Source organism: Lissotriton vulgaris, chromosome 7 (genome assembly GCF_964263255.1).
Source record: "Lissotriton vulgaris chromosome 7, aLisVul1.2, whole genome shotgun sequence".
In the NCBI taxonomy this organism is placed as follows: Eukaryota; Metazoa; Chordata; class Amphibia; order Caudata; family Salamandridae; genus Lissotriton; species Lissotriton vulgaris.
Genome location: NC_141695.1, coordinates 1196522866 through 1196536949, shown reverse-complemented (window position 1 = coordinate 1196536949; position 14084 = coordinate 1196522866).

Below are 14084 nucleotides of genomic sequence, written 5' to 3'. Positions count from 1 at the left end.
AAATGTATAGGATAGGTTTGCTAGGTTTCCCTAGGTGCCGGCAGAGCTAGCGTTCAACATCCACAGCCTCGCACTTTGCGAAAAAAGGATGTTTTCACTGTAAAAATGTGGTGTGTCTATGTTGTGTTTTGGGCCGTTTCCTATCGCGGGCACTATGCCTACCCACTCATACGAGGTACCATTTTTATCAGAAAAGTTTGGGGAACGTGGGTGGGTAGAATTTTGTGGATCCACGCAGATTCTAGAACTTTCCATCACAGGAATGTGAGGAAAATGTTGGTTTTTTTGTTACAAAGTTTGAGGTTTGCAAGGTATTCTCGGTAACAGAACCCAGTGAGAAGCACTCAAGTCACCCCATCCTGGGTTCCTCTGGGTGTCTAGTTTTAAAAAATGTAAAAAATGTATATGTTTGCTAGTTATCCCTAGGTGTCAGCTGAGCTAGGGTTCAAAAAATGGTCTGGTTTACACGGAATAAATGTGTTGTGTCCACATTGCATTTTGGGCCGCTTCTTGTCGTGGGCAATAGGCCTACCCACACAAGTGAGGTACCAGACTTAGGGGAACTCAGACTTGTAGAGCAACTGTTATTATCTATTGACTTTCTATACATTTCAGCCTTCCTAATGTAAGACAATGTGCAAAAAATAAGTCACTTTAAAAAATGTCCTACAATTAACAGGCCAGTATGGGTAACCATAATTTCAGGGATCTGCAAATAGTTACTGTTTCTAAACTCTACATTTTGTTCCCATTTCGGAAATACGTAGGTGTCTTTGATTCCTATTTTTCACTCTTTATATTTTACCAAATTATTTGCTATAAACCTGGTACACAATGAAAAACCACTGTAAGATGCTGCTCAGTTATTGGCTCTGGGTTCCTCGGGTTCTTCGTGAACTTACAAGTCCTATATATCCCCAAAACCATAAGGGACCAGTAGGTGTAACAGTATATTGCTTTCAAACATCTATCATACTTAGAAGAAGTTACAGATGAAAACGTTGGCACAAATGACAGGTTTTTTCAGCTCATTATCAATTTTTTTATTTTCACTGTTAGTTTCTATTAAAAAAAAACTTGAAGGATGTAGACAAATGACCCCTTGCTGAATTCAGAATTTTGTCTATTTGCTAGAAATGTATAGCTTTCCGGGATCCATTATTGCTTTCAGACCCATTTCTACCACTAACTGAAAGGAGGTTGAAAGCACAAAAGTAGCAAAAATAGGCTATGTCCGAGTATAATGCCAAAACTGTGTAAAAAGTTTGGTTTTCTGACAAAGTCTGCTTGTCTCTGAAAGCTGGGAAGAGGATGGTTTCAGCACCACAAACCCTTTGTAGATACCAGTTGCAGGGGAAAAAACAGACACTTTCTTCTGCCGCACTTTTCCCCCATTAAAAAAAATAATGCTGTATTTTGGCTAATCTCTGGGTCCCCTACAGGGGAACCCACAAACTCTGGGTACCTTTAATATCCCCATGATGTTGGAAGAAAAGGGAGCAAATTTGGCATGGATACCTTATGTGGACAAAAAGTTACACGGTCCTAAGTAAAAACTACCCCAAAAAGCAAAAAAAAAGGCTTAGCGGGGGGGCCTAGCAGCGAAAGAGTTAAAGAAAAATGATGGCCATTTGTTTATACTTTGCAATTGTTAACAGTGCAAAAACTCATACTTTATTATGATCTTGTGTGATTTTTTTCTGTTCTTGATAGCATATCAATTCTGCCTTTTTTCACTTAACTAATCATTCAAGTACTGATGTACCATTGGTAAAACACATTCAATGTTACTTGTTCTTTAAACCTTGGTTTTAAGTTTAAATTCCAAAGGGAAAAATGATTGGTTCTTTCTCATTTTGCCTGCATTTTATACTTTTCTTCAAATAAAAATATCGGCCATCCTGGTAAAATACTGGCCGGGTGATAACCATTCCTATAACTGATTTTATTTGCAGAAAATGTATATTTTTTCATGTATAGTTGAGGCCTAACCTTCCCTGTCATTCCATTCTGCTATGTGGCCCTATAAAAACACACTTGTCGACCTCCACCAGGCCTGGCTCTGGGATCCTTGGGAGAAAGTGGACATTTTATCTTCTCTCTGCACTGTATGACATCTTAATTTGCATACTGAACTTTGGTTTTATGATTTAATCAGAATTTATGATTTATTTGTGTGTAACCATAAAAAGGCTGTTAGGTTTGTGTGCTGGTGCTCCCTCTGACGTGGTGTTTAATCAAACAGGTGTTCTCATGTTAAAGGAAAGGAGCCTAAAACATGCATTCTTGAAATTGACTGTACAAAATGTCTCAACCCTTAGGTGCTATAGCCTCGCCCTGATTAGTAATTGAAACGGTTTGCTAACAGAACAAGTGTCGTTTATTTCTCATTTAAAATGTTGTGAAAATTCAGCACAAAAAAATTGTATGGAACCAATTTGCCTCCTGTTCTCTGGAGCAGAACTTTAGTGTAGGGCACGTGTGGTTTGGTCTATTCAATATTCAACAAACAGCAAAGCTGTTGCTACATAGATTTACTCCGTTGTTTTCACCCCGGTAATACATTACGCTTAAGTTTCTTTCTTGACATTGCATCCATTTGATGATTTGATGCGATGAAAACACATCTATGCGCATAAAATGTGCAGCAATCACACTGCACTAATAAAATAATGCACAATCCATGCTTCTCTGAAGCGCAAACATGTTTTTCAAAATATTTGGGAAGACTATTGCAGCGTTGGATTTTGTAAATGCGTTTGAGCTGGCCATGAATCGCGCGCCTCACATTATGATACTTCAGAGCAATTAAATTAATCTCAGTGCTTTTTTGGATTGATGGTCGCAGGTCGTGGGCACCAGCACTCATTTCTGAGGCCTGAACTTATTTTTGCTAAGACCTTTTGATTTCAATAAAAATATATATACCAATCACAGGCCTTGATTTAGAGCTTAGCGGACGGTAACTCTGTCACAAACGTGGCGGATATTACAATTGCATTATACCCTATGGCACTTGTAACAAGCATTAGAAATGCAATAGGTCTCGCAGCATTAGAGTTAGTGCTTTTAGAATTGTTTATGGTTTTTTTTGTAAATCTTTAGCATGAGGTTGAGGGTGAGTGAGGGTGAGTGAGGGTGAGGGGTTGAGGGTGAGTGAGGGTGAGGCTGAGGGGTTGAGGGTGAGGGTGAGTGAGGGTGAGTGAGGGGTTGAGGGTGAGGGGTTGAGGGTGAGGGAGGGTGAGGGGTTGAGGGTGGGTGAGGGGTTGAGGGTGAGTGAGGGGTTGAGGGTGAGTGAGGCTGAGGGTGAGTGTGAGTGAGTGTGAGTGAGGGTGAGGGTGAGTGAGGGTGGGTGAGTGTGAGTGTGAGTGAGGGTGAGTGAGGGTGAGTGTGGGTGAGTGTGGGTGAGGGTGAGGGATTGAGGGTGAGGGGTTGAGGGTGAGGGGTTGAGGGTGAGTGAGGGTGAGGGGTTGAGGGTGAGGGGTTGAGGGTGAGTGGGGGTGAGTGAGGGTGAGGGGTTGAGGGTGAGTGAGGGTGAGGGGTTGAGGGTGAGTGAGGATGAGGGGTTGAGGGTGGGTGAGGGTGAGTGAGGGTGAGTGTGAGTGAGGGTGAGTGAGGGTGAGGGTGAGGGTGAGTGAGGGTGAGGGTGAGTGAAGGTGGGTGAGGGTGAGGGGTTGAGGGTGATTGAGGGTGAGGGTGAGGGGTTGAGGGTGAGTGAAGGTGAGGGTGAGTGAGGGTGAGTGAGGGTGAGTGAGGGTGAGGGGTTGAGGGTGAGTGAGGATGAGTGAGAGTGAGGGTGAGTGAGGGGTTGAGGGTGAGTGAGAGTGAGGGTGAGTGAGAGTGAGGGTGAGTGAGAGTGAGAGTGAGAGTGAGAGTGAGGGTGAGTGAGGGTGGGTGAGGGTGAGTGAGGGTGAGGGTGAGGGTGAGTGAGGGTGAGGGTGAGTGAGAGTGAGGGTGAGGGTGAGGGTGAGGGTGAGTGAGGGTGAGGCGTTGAGGGTGAGGTGTTGAGGGTGAGGTGTTGAGGGTGAGTGAGAGTGAGGGTGAGTGAGGGTGAGTGAGAGTGAGGGTGAGTGAGAGTGAGGGTGAGGGTGAGTGAGGGTGAGTGAGGGTGAGGCGTTGAGGGTGAGGCGTTGAGGGTGAGGCGTTGAGGGTGAGGTGTTGAGGGTGAGTGAGAGTGAGGGTGAGGGTGAGAGTGAGGGTGTGTGAGAGTGAGAGTGAGGGTGAGTGAGAGTGAGGGTGAGGGTGAGGGTGAGGGTGAGTGAGGGTGAGGCGTTGAGGGTGGGCAGAGAGAGTGAGGGGGCGGAGCGGGGGTGTGCTATATGGTTGTGGTGCCTTCATTCTCGCTAAAACACTCCTGTGGTAGCTGTTGGGCTTCAGCATTTTTTGACAACCAACTTTTTTTTTGAAGATTCTAAGACTAGAGCTTGCAGTCAAATAACATGCTTGACTGGCCAATATTGTGAGCATCTGTTTTTGTAGTTAGATCTTTATAAATGCACATGCTGTTTAAGAAGATATTGTAGTTGAACCACATTTGAAAATTTAGAAAACAGCACCAGCAACTCTCAGAGGCCTTTTTATGAGCAAGAAAGAAGATGGTTTATTTTTTTTATGAGTTCTACTGGGTTTGCAAAAAATTGAATACAATTCTGGGAAGACGAAGTTTTAGGGTGGTTGCCAGTTTGGCAGAATACTGCAAGCATTGTTAGAGTGGCTGTCCAGCATATTTCCATCCTAATGGCCTGGAGCAGACTCTGCAGTCAGGCATTTCCTTTCTCTTCCAGTGCAGGAGATGCTCCCAGCATCCAATCAGAGCCGCTTCTCCGCTCGAGCAGGGGGTGAGGAAACAGAAGACGGACAGGCTTATTCTGAAGACATTTGCTGTCTGACAGAGTCTCAGGATGAAGAATTGAGGTACCAGCTAGTGGCTCCGTTGCTGTTACAGGGAGCTAACATAGCCTTCTGCTGCACAGTCTGAACCATGGGTGAGAGTAAACCATTAGAGGAAATGCATGCAGAGTGCAGGGTGGTAGCTAAGTATGCCTGCACCCATGACACACTCTGCACACTTCCGATTGCAGTGATTATGGTAGAAGAGGTATGTTGAAAGGCTGCGCCACATTCCACGTCACAGGCCGCCCTCGCTTTCATCCAGTCTCGAGGAGCAGTAAATTGGAATAAACGAAGTCCCTAAATCAATCAAATAGCAACAAAGAGCCACCCACCCAAGTGATCTTTGGCTGCAAAACTGGTTCCACCTTCCTGACTCCGAGTACTGACTTTCCATTCAACTTACCAATGCATAAATGTGCATGAAATGAACTACCACGCGCGTAATCCGCATTATTCATCCGCCCACTGCAGCACACAGCATGGGGCAGCCCACTTAAGCCATTGACTTAACTTCATTTTGAGCGACAGCATCGTGCCCTCCCCCAGAAGCACCTCCAGGCACACAGTGCTAGCCTAAAGTGCCAGCGACTACTATGGCAACGCATGCTATTTGAGACCGTAATATTCTTCTACATTTGGCCAGTGGTTTTTTTTCGATTTCACAAATTTGTATTGGGAGTTTCAACAGAAAAGAAGCAATACATACAGAATGGTAACAAATAAAACAAGCTTCTATTTTATAAAAAAAAATACCATTTCAGGAAAGATAACGATGTTGTGGAATACCGCGTTCTGTTTAAAATATATATGTCACTGAAATATCTTCAACCTAATAACATCAGGAGTGAGACATATAGTGAAGAGAGTGAGGCGGGGGAAAGGAGGAAACACGGGGAATCGAGAGGGAAAGAAGAGATGGCGAGGCAGAGGGAAGGGGAGAGAATGAGGTGAAGTAAGAGGGATAGGGAGAGACAAAAGGAAGACAGACTGCAACAAACAAGACGGAGGGCATTGCTGTGGGGAGGGGGGGGGGAGAAGTGCGACACGGCCGCAGCAGGGGGCGGAGCGGGGAGAGAAATGTAATTGACACGGCCGGCCGGTCGTGAAACTGAAAGCATGGCCGGCCGGCCGTGAAAGCCTTTGATGCGGCAGGGGGAAATGCGAGACGGCGGGAAGGGGGCGGAGCGGGTAAACAAAGACGGACATGCACGCGCCCGTGACTTTTAAGGTCAATGCGCATGCGCATAAGCTTAATGCGCATGCGCATTGACCTTAAAAGTCACGGGCACTGCAAGGAATCGCCACGATTCCTTGCAGTGTAGATAAAGAGTGGATAACTCGCAATACTCTCGCCTTGCTCGATGCGCATGCGCATCGACAGGCGAGACCTAATAAACCACACAGGGCATCTGGCACGCTCATGATGGGGTAAGATGTCCTACATATCTAACCCGGGCCTGTACTTGCTGGAGCTTCCAGTAAGCCATCTTCTTCCATTGGTCTGCTGTAGTGCCAATCATCAATCACATACTGCTTCCTCCCACCATATCATACAGCCTGGGACGCATGGTCAGACCTGCTCAGTTGTTGCCATACCTGACTGTGGGTGTCGGCATACTGCTCTTGCAAAATGTGCTTATTTGCACAATAAGTAGTCCCCTTCAGTGCACAGGATAGCTGTGTAGTTACTTAAAATATCAATATATTTTGCCTTTTAGACAATGTTTGTTTTTATTATACAATTCGTGTCCTCATTCAATAACCAGTCACAAACAAAATAAACATTGGCAAAGCCAAAGGTTAGCAGCCACAGCATGACTGATCAGCTTTGCCATTGCTTATTCAGCATGAGACTTTAACCCAGAGCAAGGGAGAGAAAGTCCGCTATGGTAAGAAGAGAAAGACAGGGAATCCCTCACAAATGATGAACACAGGGATGAAAAATAACCTGGAAGAATGAGACACAGAGACAGTACGTGTAGGGTGGTGGAGGAAAGAGGCACGAGGCGGAATGAGGCCGAGGAAGCCCTTGTGTTCCATTACCACTGCATTCAACAGCGTCGCAGAGCAAGCAGCTTGGAAAAACTTTGGACCTCTGCACTTATTATTTTACACAGTGAGCACTGACTTAAGCAGTTGTTTGTCTATCAACCTTTGTAACCCTGCCAAAATTAACAAGCACTGACAAAACCAATAGTCCTGGCTGGCATTGTTAGTTTGATGGCTGATGCATTGTTTCTTGAATTGAATGTGTTTGTGATCGTTACTGGAGAGAAATGTGGATTTGTAAAAGTGGCATTTGTAGAAATACTAATGGGATAATACAAAAATACATTCAGCCAAGTTGCAGGATGTATTTGCAGCAGAAAAATGTGCAATATAAACTATTTAAGATTGATCAAATGTCTAAATTAGTTTGAGTGTGCATCCATTGCAAAAAGCTACTTCACATTTTACTGATAAGTTATGCAACATTGTTAGTCGAATTTCATCTTCTGATTCAATAAAAAAAAATGAATCTAAATGGAGGTCCCTATTTATGTTGGTGGATTGGTAGATCTGTTACTTCAGTTTTGGCTAATATTGTTAATGTGGTGTCGTGGTTTGTTTGGGTTTCAATCATCTGTTGTAAGAAGCATAGATGGCGCAGCTTTTGTGGTTATTACGTTGGGGCAACGAAGGGTAGGAACGAAAAGAAGGTAGTACACATATACGTAGGCGAAAATGGTAAAGGAGAGGCGGGGAAATGGGGAGGGACAGAAAAGAAGAGAAAACAGCAAAAGGAGAAAGAAGTGTAGAAAGAAAGAGAAAGAATGAAGGGTAAAAGAAAGGTAAAAGGGAAGAGATGAAAGGATATAAGCGAGAGCACAAGAACAGGAGAGAGGGGCAGCAACGAGAAGGAAAGTAGGAAAAGGAATGAGACATGCTAAAGGAGAAAGGGAAAACAGGAGAAACAGTAAATAGAGTGCTTTAGAACTGAACAAAAAATAAGTAGTGTACGTGAGGGAAAAAACTGCAGAAGATAACAGGAAAAGAGAAAAAGAAGGAAGGAAAAGAAGAAAGTGCCCGAGATATAGGAGGAAGATAGAGAAACACAAATATAGTTTAAGAGGTGTTCAAGTTCAAGTTCAAGAATTTATATAGCGCATTACTCACCCAGAGGGTCTCAAGGCGCTTGGGGAGTGGGTTCATTATTTATCGAATAGCCAGGTTTTAAGCTCTTTTCTGAAGGAGATGTGGTTCTGTGTAAGGCGGAGGTGAGTAGGGAGTGAGTTCCAGGTCTTGGCCGCCAAGTAGAAGAAGGATCTACCTCCCATGGTGGCTCTTTGGATACGCGGAACTGCGGCAAGGCCTTTATTGGATGATCTTAGTTGGCGGGTGGGTGTGTAGAAGGATAGTCGAGTGTTGAGGCATTCGGGCCCTAGTTTGTAGAGGGCCTTGTGTGCGTGAGTGAGGAGACGGAATGTTATTCTCTTGTTGACGGGAAGCCAGTGGAGGTCTTTCAGGTGGCCGGTAATGTGATCTTGGCGAGGGATGTCCAAAATGAGTCTCGCTGATGCGTTTTGGATGCGTTGGAGTTTTTTCTGTAATTTGGCTGTAATTCCGGTGTAGAGGGTGTTTCCGTAGTCAGGTCGACTCGTAACCAGTGCGTGGGTGACAGTCTTTCTTGCCTCCTCGGGGATCCAATGGAAGATTTTTTTGAGCATAAGAAGTACGTTGAAGCAGGAGGATGAGACGGCGTTGACTTGATTGGTCATCGAGAGTGAAGAGTCTAGGATGAAGCCAAGGTTACGTGCGTGGTCCGTGGGTATGGGTGCTGAGCCCAGATCCGAGGGCCACCATGAGTCGTCCCAGGCAGAGGGGGTTGGTCCCAGGATGAGCACTTCCGTTTTGTTTGAGTTAAGTTTAAGGCGGCTGTCTTTCATCCATACGGCTACTTCTTTCATGCCTTCGAGAAGATTGGTTTTGGCGGTGTTGGGGTCTTTGGTGAGTGAAAGAATCAGTAGGGTGTCGTCAGCGTAGGAGATGATGTTAAGGTTGTGTTGACGCGCGATGGAAGCGAGTGGACTCATGTAGACGTTGAAGAGGGTGGGACTGAGTGATGATCCTTGTGGTACACCGCAGATGACTTCGGTGGCCTCTGATTTGAATGGGGGAAGTCGGACTCTCTGAGTTCTCCCAGCTAGGAACGAGATGATCCAGTCCAAGGCTTTTTCTTTTATGCCGATGTTGCTGAGGCGTTGTATGAGTGTACTGTGGCAGACAGTGTCGAAGGCGGCAGAGAGGTCGAGTAGGATGAGGGCCACTGTTTCTCCGTTGTCCAGTAGTGTTCGGATGTCGTCTGTTGCTGCGATGAGGGCGGTTTCGGTGCTGTGTTTGGCTCGAAAGCCAGACTGTGAGGGATCGAGGGAGTTGTTGGATTCGAGGAAGGCGGCGAGTTGGCTATTGACGGCTTTCTCAATGACTTTGGCCGGGAATGGGAGGAGGGATATGGGGCAGTAGTTTTTAAGTTCAGATGGGTCTGCTGTGGGTTTTTTCAGGAGGGCGCTGACTTTGGCATGTTTCCAGCTTTCTGGAAAGGTGGCAGAGATGAAAGAGTAGTTGATGACATCACGGAGATGGGGTGCGATGATGGAGTCTGCTTTGTTGAAGATGTGGTGGGGACATGGGTCGGTTGGCGATCCAGAGTGGATGGAATTCATGAGGCGGATGGTGTCTTCAGTGGTGATTGGGTTCCAGGCGCTGAGGTTGTTAGTGGGCGGTTTAGGTTCTGAGGGGGGTGGAGAGGGTTGTTTGTTGGAACTGTTTTCGAAGCTGTTGTGTATGTCGGCAATTTTGTTGTAGAAGAAGGAGGATAGCGAATCGCAGAGGTCTTGGGAGGGAGTGATGTCGTTTGAGGCTGCGGTGGTGTTGGTGAATTCTTTGACGATGTTGAATAGTTCCTTGCTGTTATGGGCGTTGTTGTCGAGTCGATTCTTGAATGCTGATTTCTTAGTGGATCGGATCAGCTGGTGGTGTTTGCGGGTGGCTGCCTTGAGGGTGGTCATGTTGTCAGAGGTTAGGTTTTTTCTCCATGTCTTCTCAAGAGTGCGGCATAGCTTTTTGGATTTCTTAAGGTCATCGTTGAACCAGGGGGCCTTTTTGCTGTTTTGTTTGGTGAGATGGTTTTTCAAGGGTGCTAGTTCGTCAGCGCTGTGAGTGATCCATTGTTTGAATTTAATGGCAGCTTGGTTTGAGTCCGATGGGAGGGCGGGTGGGTTTTGGTTGAGTGATGTGAGGAGTTGGTCAGTGGTGATTTTGTTCCATTTTCTTCAGGGAATAGGTTGTGGGGGGTTGTGGGTCGAGGTGGTTTTGTAGCTGAAGTGAACACAGCTGTGGTCCGTCCAGTGGAGAGCTGTGGTGCGATCGAAGGAGATGTGTTTGCTGGAGGTGAATATTGGGTCGAGCGTATGTCCGGCTACATGGGTGGGGGTGTCAACAAGTTGATTGAGGCCGAGATTGGCCAGGTTGTCAAGAAGGGTGGTGGTGTTGCTGTCGTTTTTCTTGTCCAGGTGGAAGTTGAGGTCTCCTAATAGAATGTAGTTCTCGGATGCGAGGGCATGTGGACTGATGAAGTCAGTGATGTCTTCGCTGAATTGTTTACGGGTTCCTGGAGGTCTGTAGATGAGGGTGCCTCTAAGTGTGGTTCTAGGGTCGGTGTGGACCTGGAAGTGGAGGTGTTCGGCGGTTGTAAGGTTATCGTCGGAGCTGGTCGTGATTTTGATGGTGTTCTTATGGATGATGGCGATGCCTCCTCCTGTTTGGACGGTGCGGTCTTTCCGGATAATCTTGTAATTGTCCGGGATGGCTATGGCGATGTCGGGTGTTGATGATGCATTCATCCATGTTTCAGTAAGGAAGGCGACGTCCGGAGATGTAGTGTCGAGTAGGTCCCAGAGTTCGGTGGCGTGTCTGTGGACCGAGCGGGTGTTCAGCAGGATGCACTTCAAGTTGTTAGAGTCTGAGCTGCGTTTGGGGTTAGTGGATGTGGTATGGGTCTTGATGCTGGTAAATTTGCAGGAGTGGCAGGCGAAGGGTCGGTGGGTGTGTCCTTGGGCAACTACGCAACAATGTGGGATGCGTCCCGGGTTGAGGGCTAGGAGGGTGGAGGCGGCATACGTTATGTGGGTGGAGGGCGGTTTGCGGGGGCCAGGGGGTCTGGCGCTGGGCGCGGTCCAGGCGCGGACGGGCGTAGACGGGCTTACCTTTTGCGCACCTTCGGCGCGCAGAGGGCGCGACCTCGGCGCGTAAACGCTGCGCGAGAAGACATCTGTCATATATAGATAGTGGAGGGAGGAGGGGCGAGGGCGGAGCAGCTGGGAGGCGGGAGGCGGGGTGGAGATCCGGGGAGGGAAGGCTAAACAACAACAAGCTAAACAAGATGGCAGTCGGCCAAATTCAATGCAGGGTTGGGGCACAAAGTCTGTATAAAACGCTAAGATACTTGGACACAATTAATCAAAAAGTGAAATGCAGGCACCACAAACAAAGCAGAGCGGTGCAGCGCGCTGTGGAGGGCTAGCGCTATGCTAATATGCTAATCAGCACAATTGGGACTAGCGCTACGCTGCTATGTCAATCTGCACAAATAGTAAGGTAATGGAGTGCTATGTGGCGATCTGGCTCACGAAGGTAAATGATTCTACAAATCAGGCGCAGTTAAATGCAGGTCACGATACCACAATGAAGGTCGGGGAAGCAGCGTGAGGAGGAGCGAACGCTTCTGACGAGTCAGGACGATCACAGAGGTCTCGTGGAGGGTCTGAGCCTGACGATCTGTGGGAGGGCGGAGCAGCTGGGAGGCGGGAGGCGGGGTGGAGATCCGGGGAGGGAAGGCTAAACAACAACAAGCTAAACAAGATGACAGTCGGCCAAATTCAATGCAGGGTTGGGGCACAAAGTCTGTATAAAACGCTAAGATACTTGGACACAATTAATCAAAAAGTGAAATGCAGACACCACAAACAAAGCAGAGCGTTGCAGCGCGCTATGGAGGGCTAGCGCTATGCTAATATGCTAATCAGCACAATTGGAACTAGCGCTACGCTGCTATGTCAATCTGCACAAATAGTAAGGTAATGGAGCGCTATGTGCCGATCTGGCTCACGAAGGTAAATGATTCTACAAATCAGGCGCAGTTAAATGCAGGTCACGATACCACAATGAAGGTCGGGGAAGCAGCGTGAGGAGGAGCGACCGCTTCTGACGAGTCAGGACGGGCAAATGTCAAATGAAACTAAGTAAAATGAAAGCAGTGCAGATGGAAGAAGAGAAAATAGAGAGAGAAAGAGAAATGATTAAAAAGGAAAGATGCTAAATGAGAAGAAAACATGCTGAACTAGCTTTTGCCTGCAGGTGACGAGTGACAATGGGGGAGCATGCAGGTACCTCTAACAAAAAACAAAGTGAGTTGCCTCAGCAGTCACCGAGAAAATCTGTCTCAAAGGAGCTAACTGAGGGACTGATTACTATGTCGGTCAGAAAGCCTCCTGTCTGACTGACATGGTAGGTTTAAAGTCCGACCCCCATATTATGATGACGGTGGTCGAAGTTTAAACAACACGTTCCAACGGGCTCAAGGAGTCCGTCAGCCATTCGGAAAACCCTCATAATCCCTTAAGAATGGCGTTTCGACAGTTGGGATTATGATGTCAGTTTCCAACATGGATTAGCTGTCGGAAACTGACTTTAGTGGCCCAAAGCAGGGGCTCCTTCCCCCTGGCCCTCCGCATTTGGGTGCCACCCTAAACATCCCTGCACTGTGTGGCAAGGGTGCCTGCCACAGGGTGCAAGAGTGTTTACAGACATTAATTTTTCAATTGGAGATTGTGCGGGGTTACCGCCCTCCGCACAAGCTCCCATTGAATAATGGAAGTTTGCGACCGCACCATGTGCAGTCACATCCTGCTTGCATGGTTGGAACCACTGACCTATGGTCAGGAGGTTCTTTCCACGAAACGGTGTGGGTCCGAGGCAACTCCGACCAACACTGTAATTAGGCTCTCAGTCTTTCACCTATCGTTGATTGGCCTGAGTTATTTTACCACTGAGCAGTAGTCACAAAAAATTTAGCACCTACTAGCAATTTTGCTTGAGGTGTGCCAAGTATGAATGCCACAAGGGGAGCACATGTTTGAGGGGACTGCGTGCTTCAGTTGGCAATGACTATAAACACTCATAACAAGGCTTCACATTGTATAATTGGGAAAATAATCACTGATTTTGTGAGATTAAAAAGGATTATCACAAACCTGAATAAAGTATGCCACTCTTATCTTTACAGTGAAGATAAATATTTGACAATGCAGAAAAAATCAATACAAATTCATAATTATTGGTTGCGGTTTTGTGCATCTGAGTAGGTATTTGCAGAGTAATCCATCTGAACTTCTGTGTAATTTGCATATTATCACAAAAAATTGTTTCTAGCTCAAACTTACCAAAAGTTACTATAAAAGCTGCCACACGTGTTGCTGGGCAGTGACAGCCACTTTTATGCATATTGATAGGTCATGTTCCTTTTGTTGATTTCTGCATTTTCGTGTTAAACTGGTACTATTGAGATGCAACCTACTCCCAGACTGTTTTAACACTAAAAATGGCAAAATAATTAAGTAATACTGCCACTAATTGTGCTGCATTACACCTCATAATTTGTCTTCCTGTTTTGCTGCATAATTTTAATGACTCTGCAACATACGTTTTCCACTGCCCCGTAATTCTAGTGACCCTGCTGGCATGAGTGTCAATTCACCAAAATGCATGGGATAGCAAAATGAACACCACATGCCCTTTGACCTTCACTTACACACACCTGCCACACATACACACACACTCTGCTTACACATAGACTCACATTCACATAGACACATTCTCTCCTATATAAATACACTCAATCAAACCTGCAAGCATGCACAAAACATACATTTAAAAGCATTTTTGTCCTACCTCAGATGCTAAAGAAGGTCATATTCCAACTATTTGTAGTCAATTTCTTATGGCATTGATAAGGAATAATGTAATATTATTCACTATTAGTATAATAAAAAAAACTTGACAGAAAACAAGGAAAATTGAGCTCCAACATCCATAAGGACGAGCTGCTCTTGTGTTCCTGGCACCGAATTTGCAAGCTCTGAGGCCCAGGATCG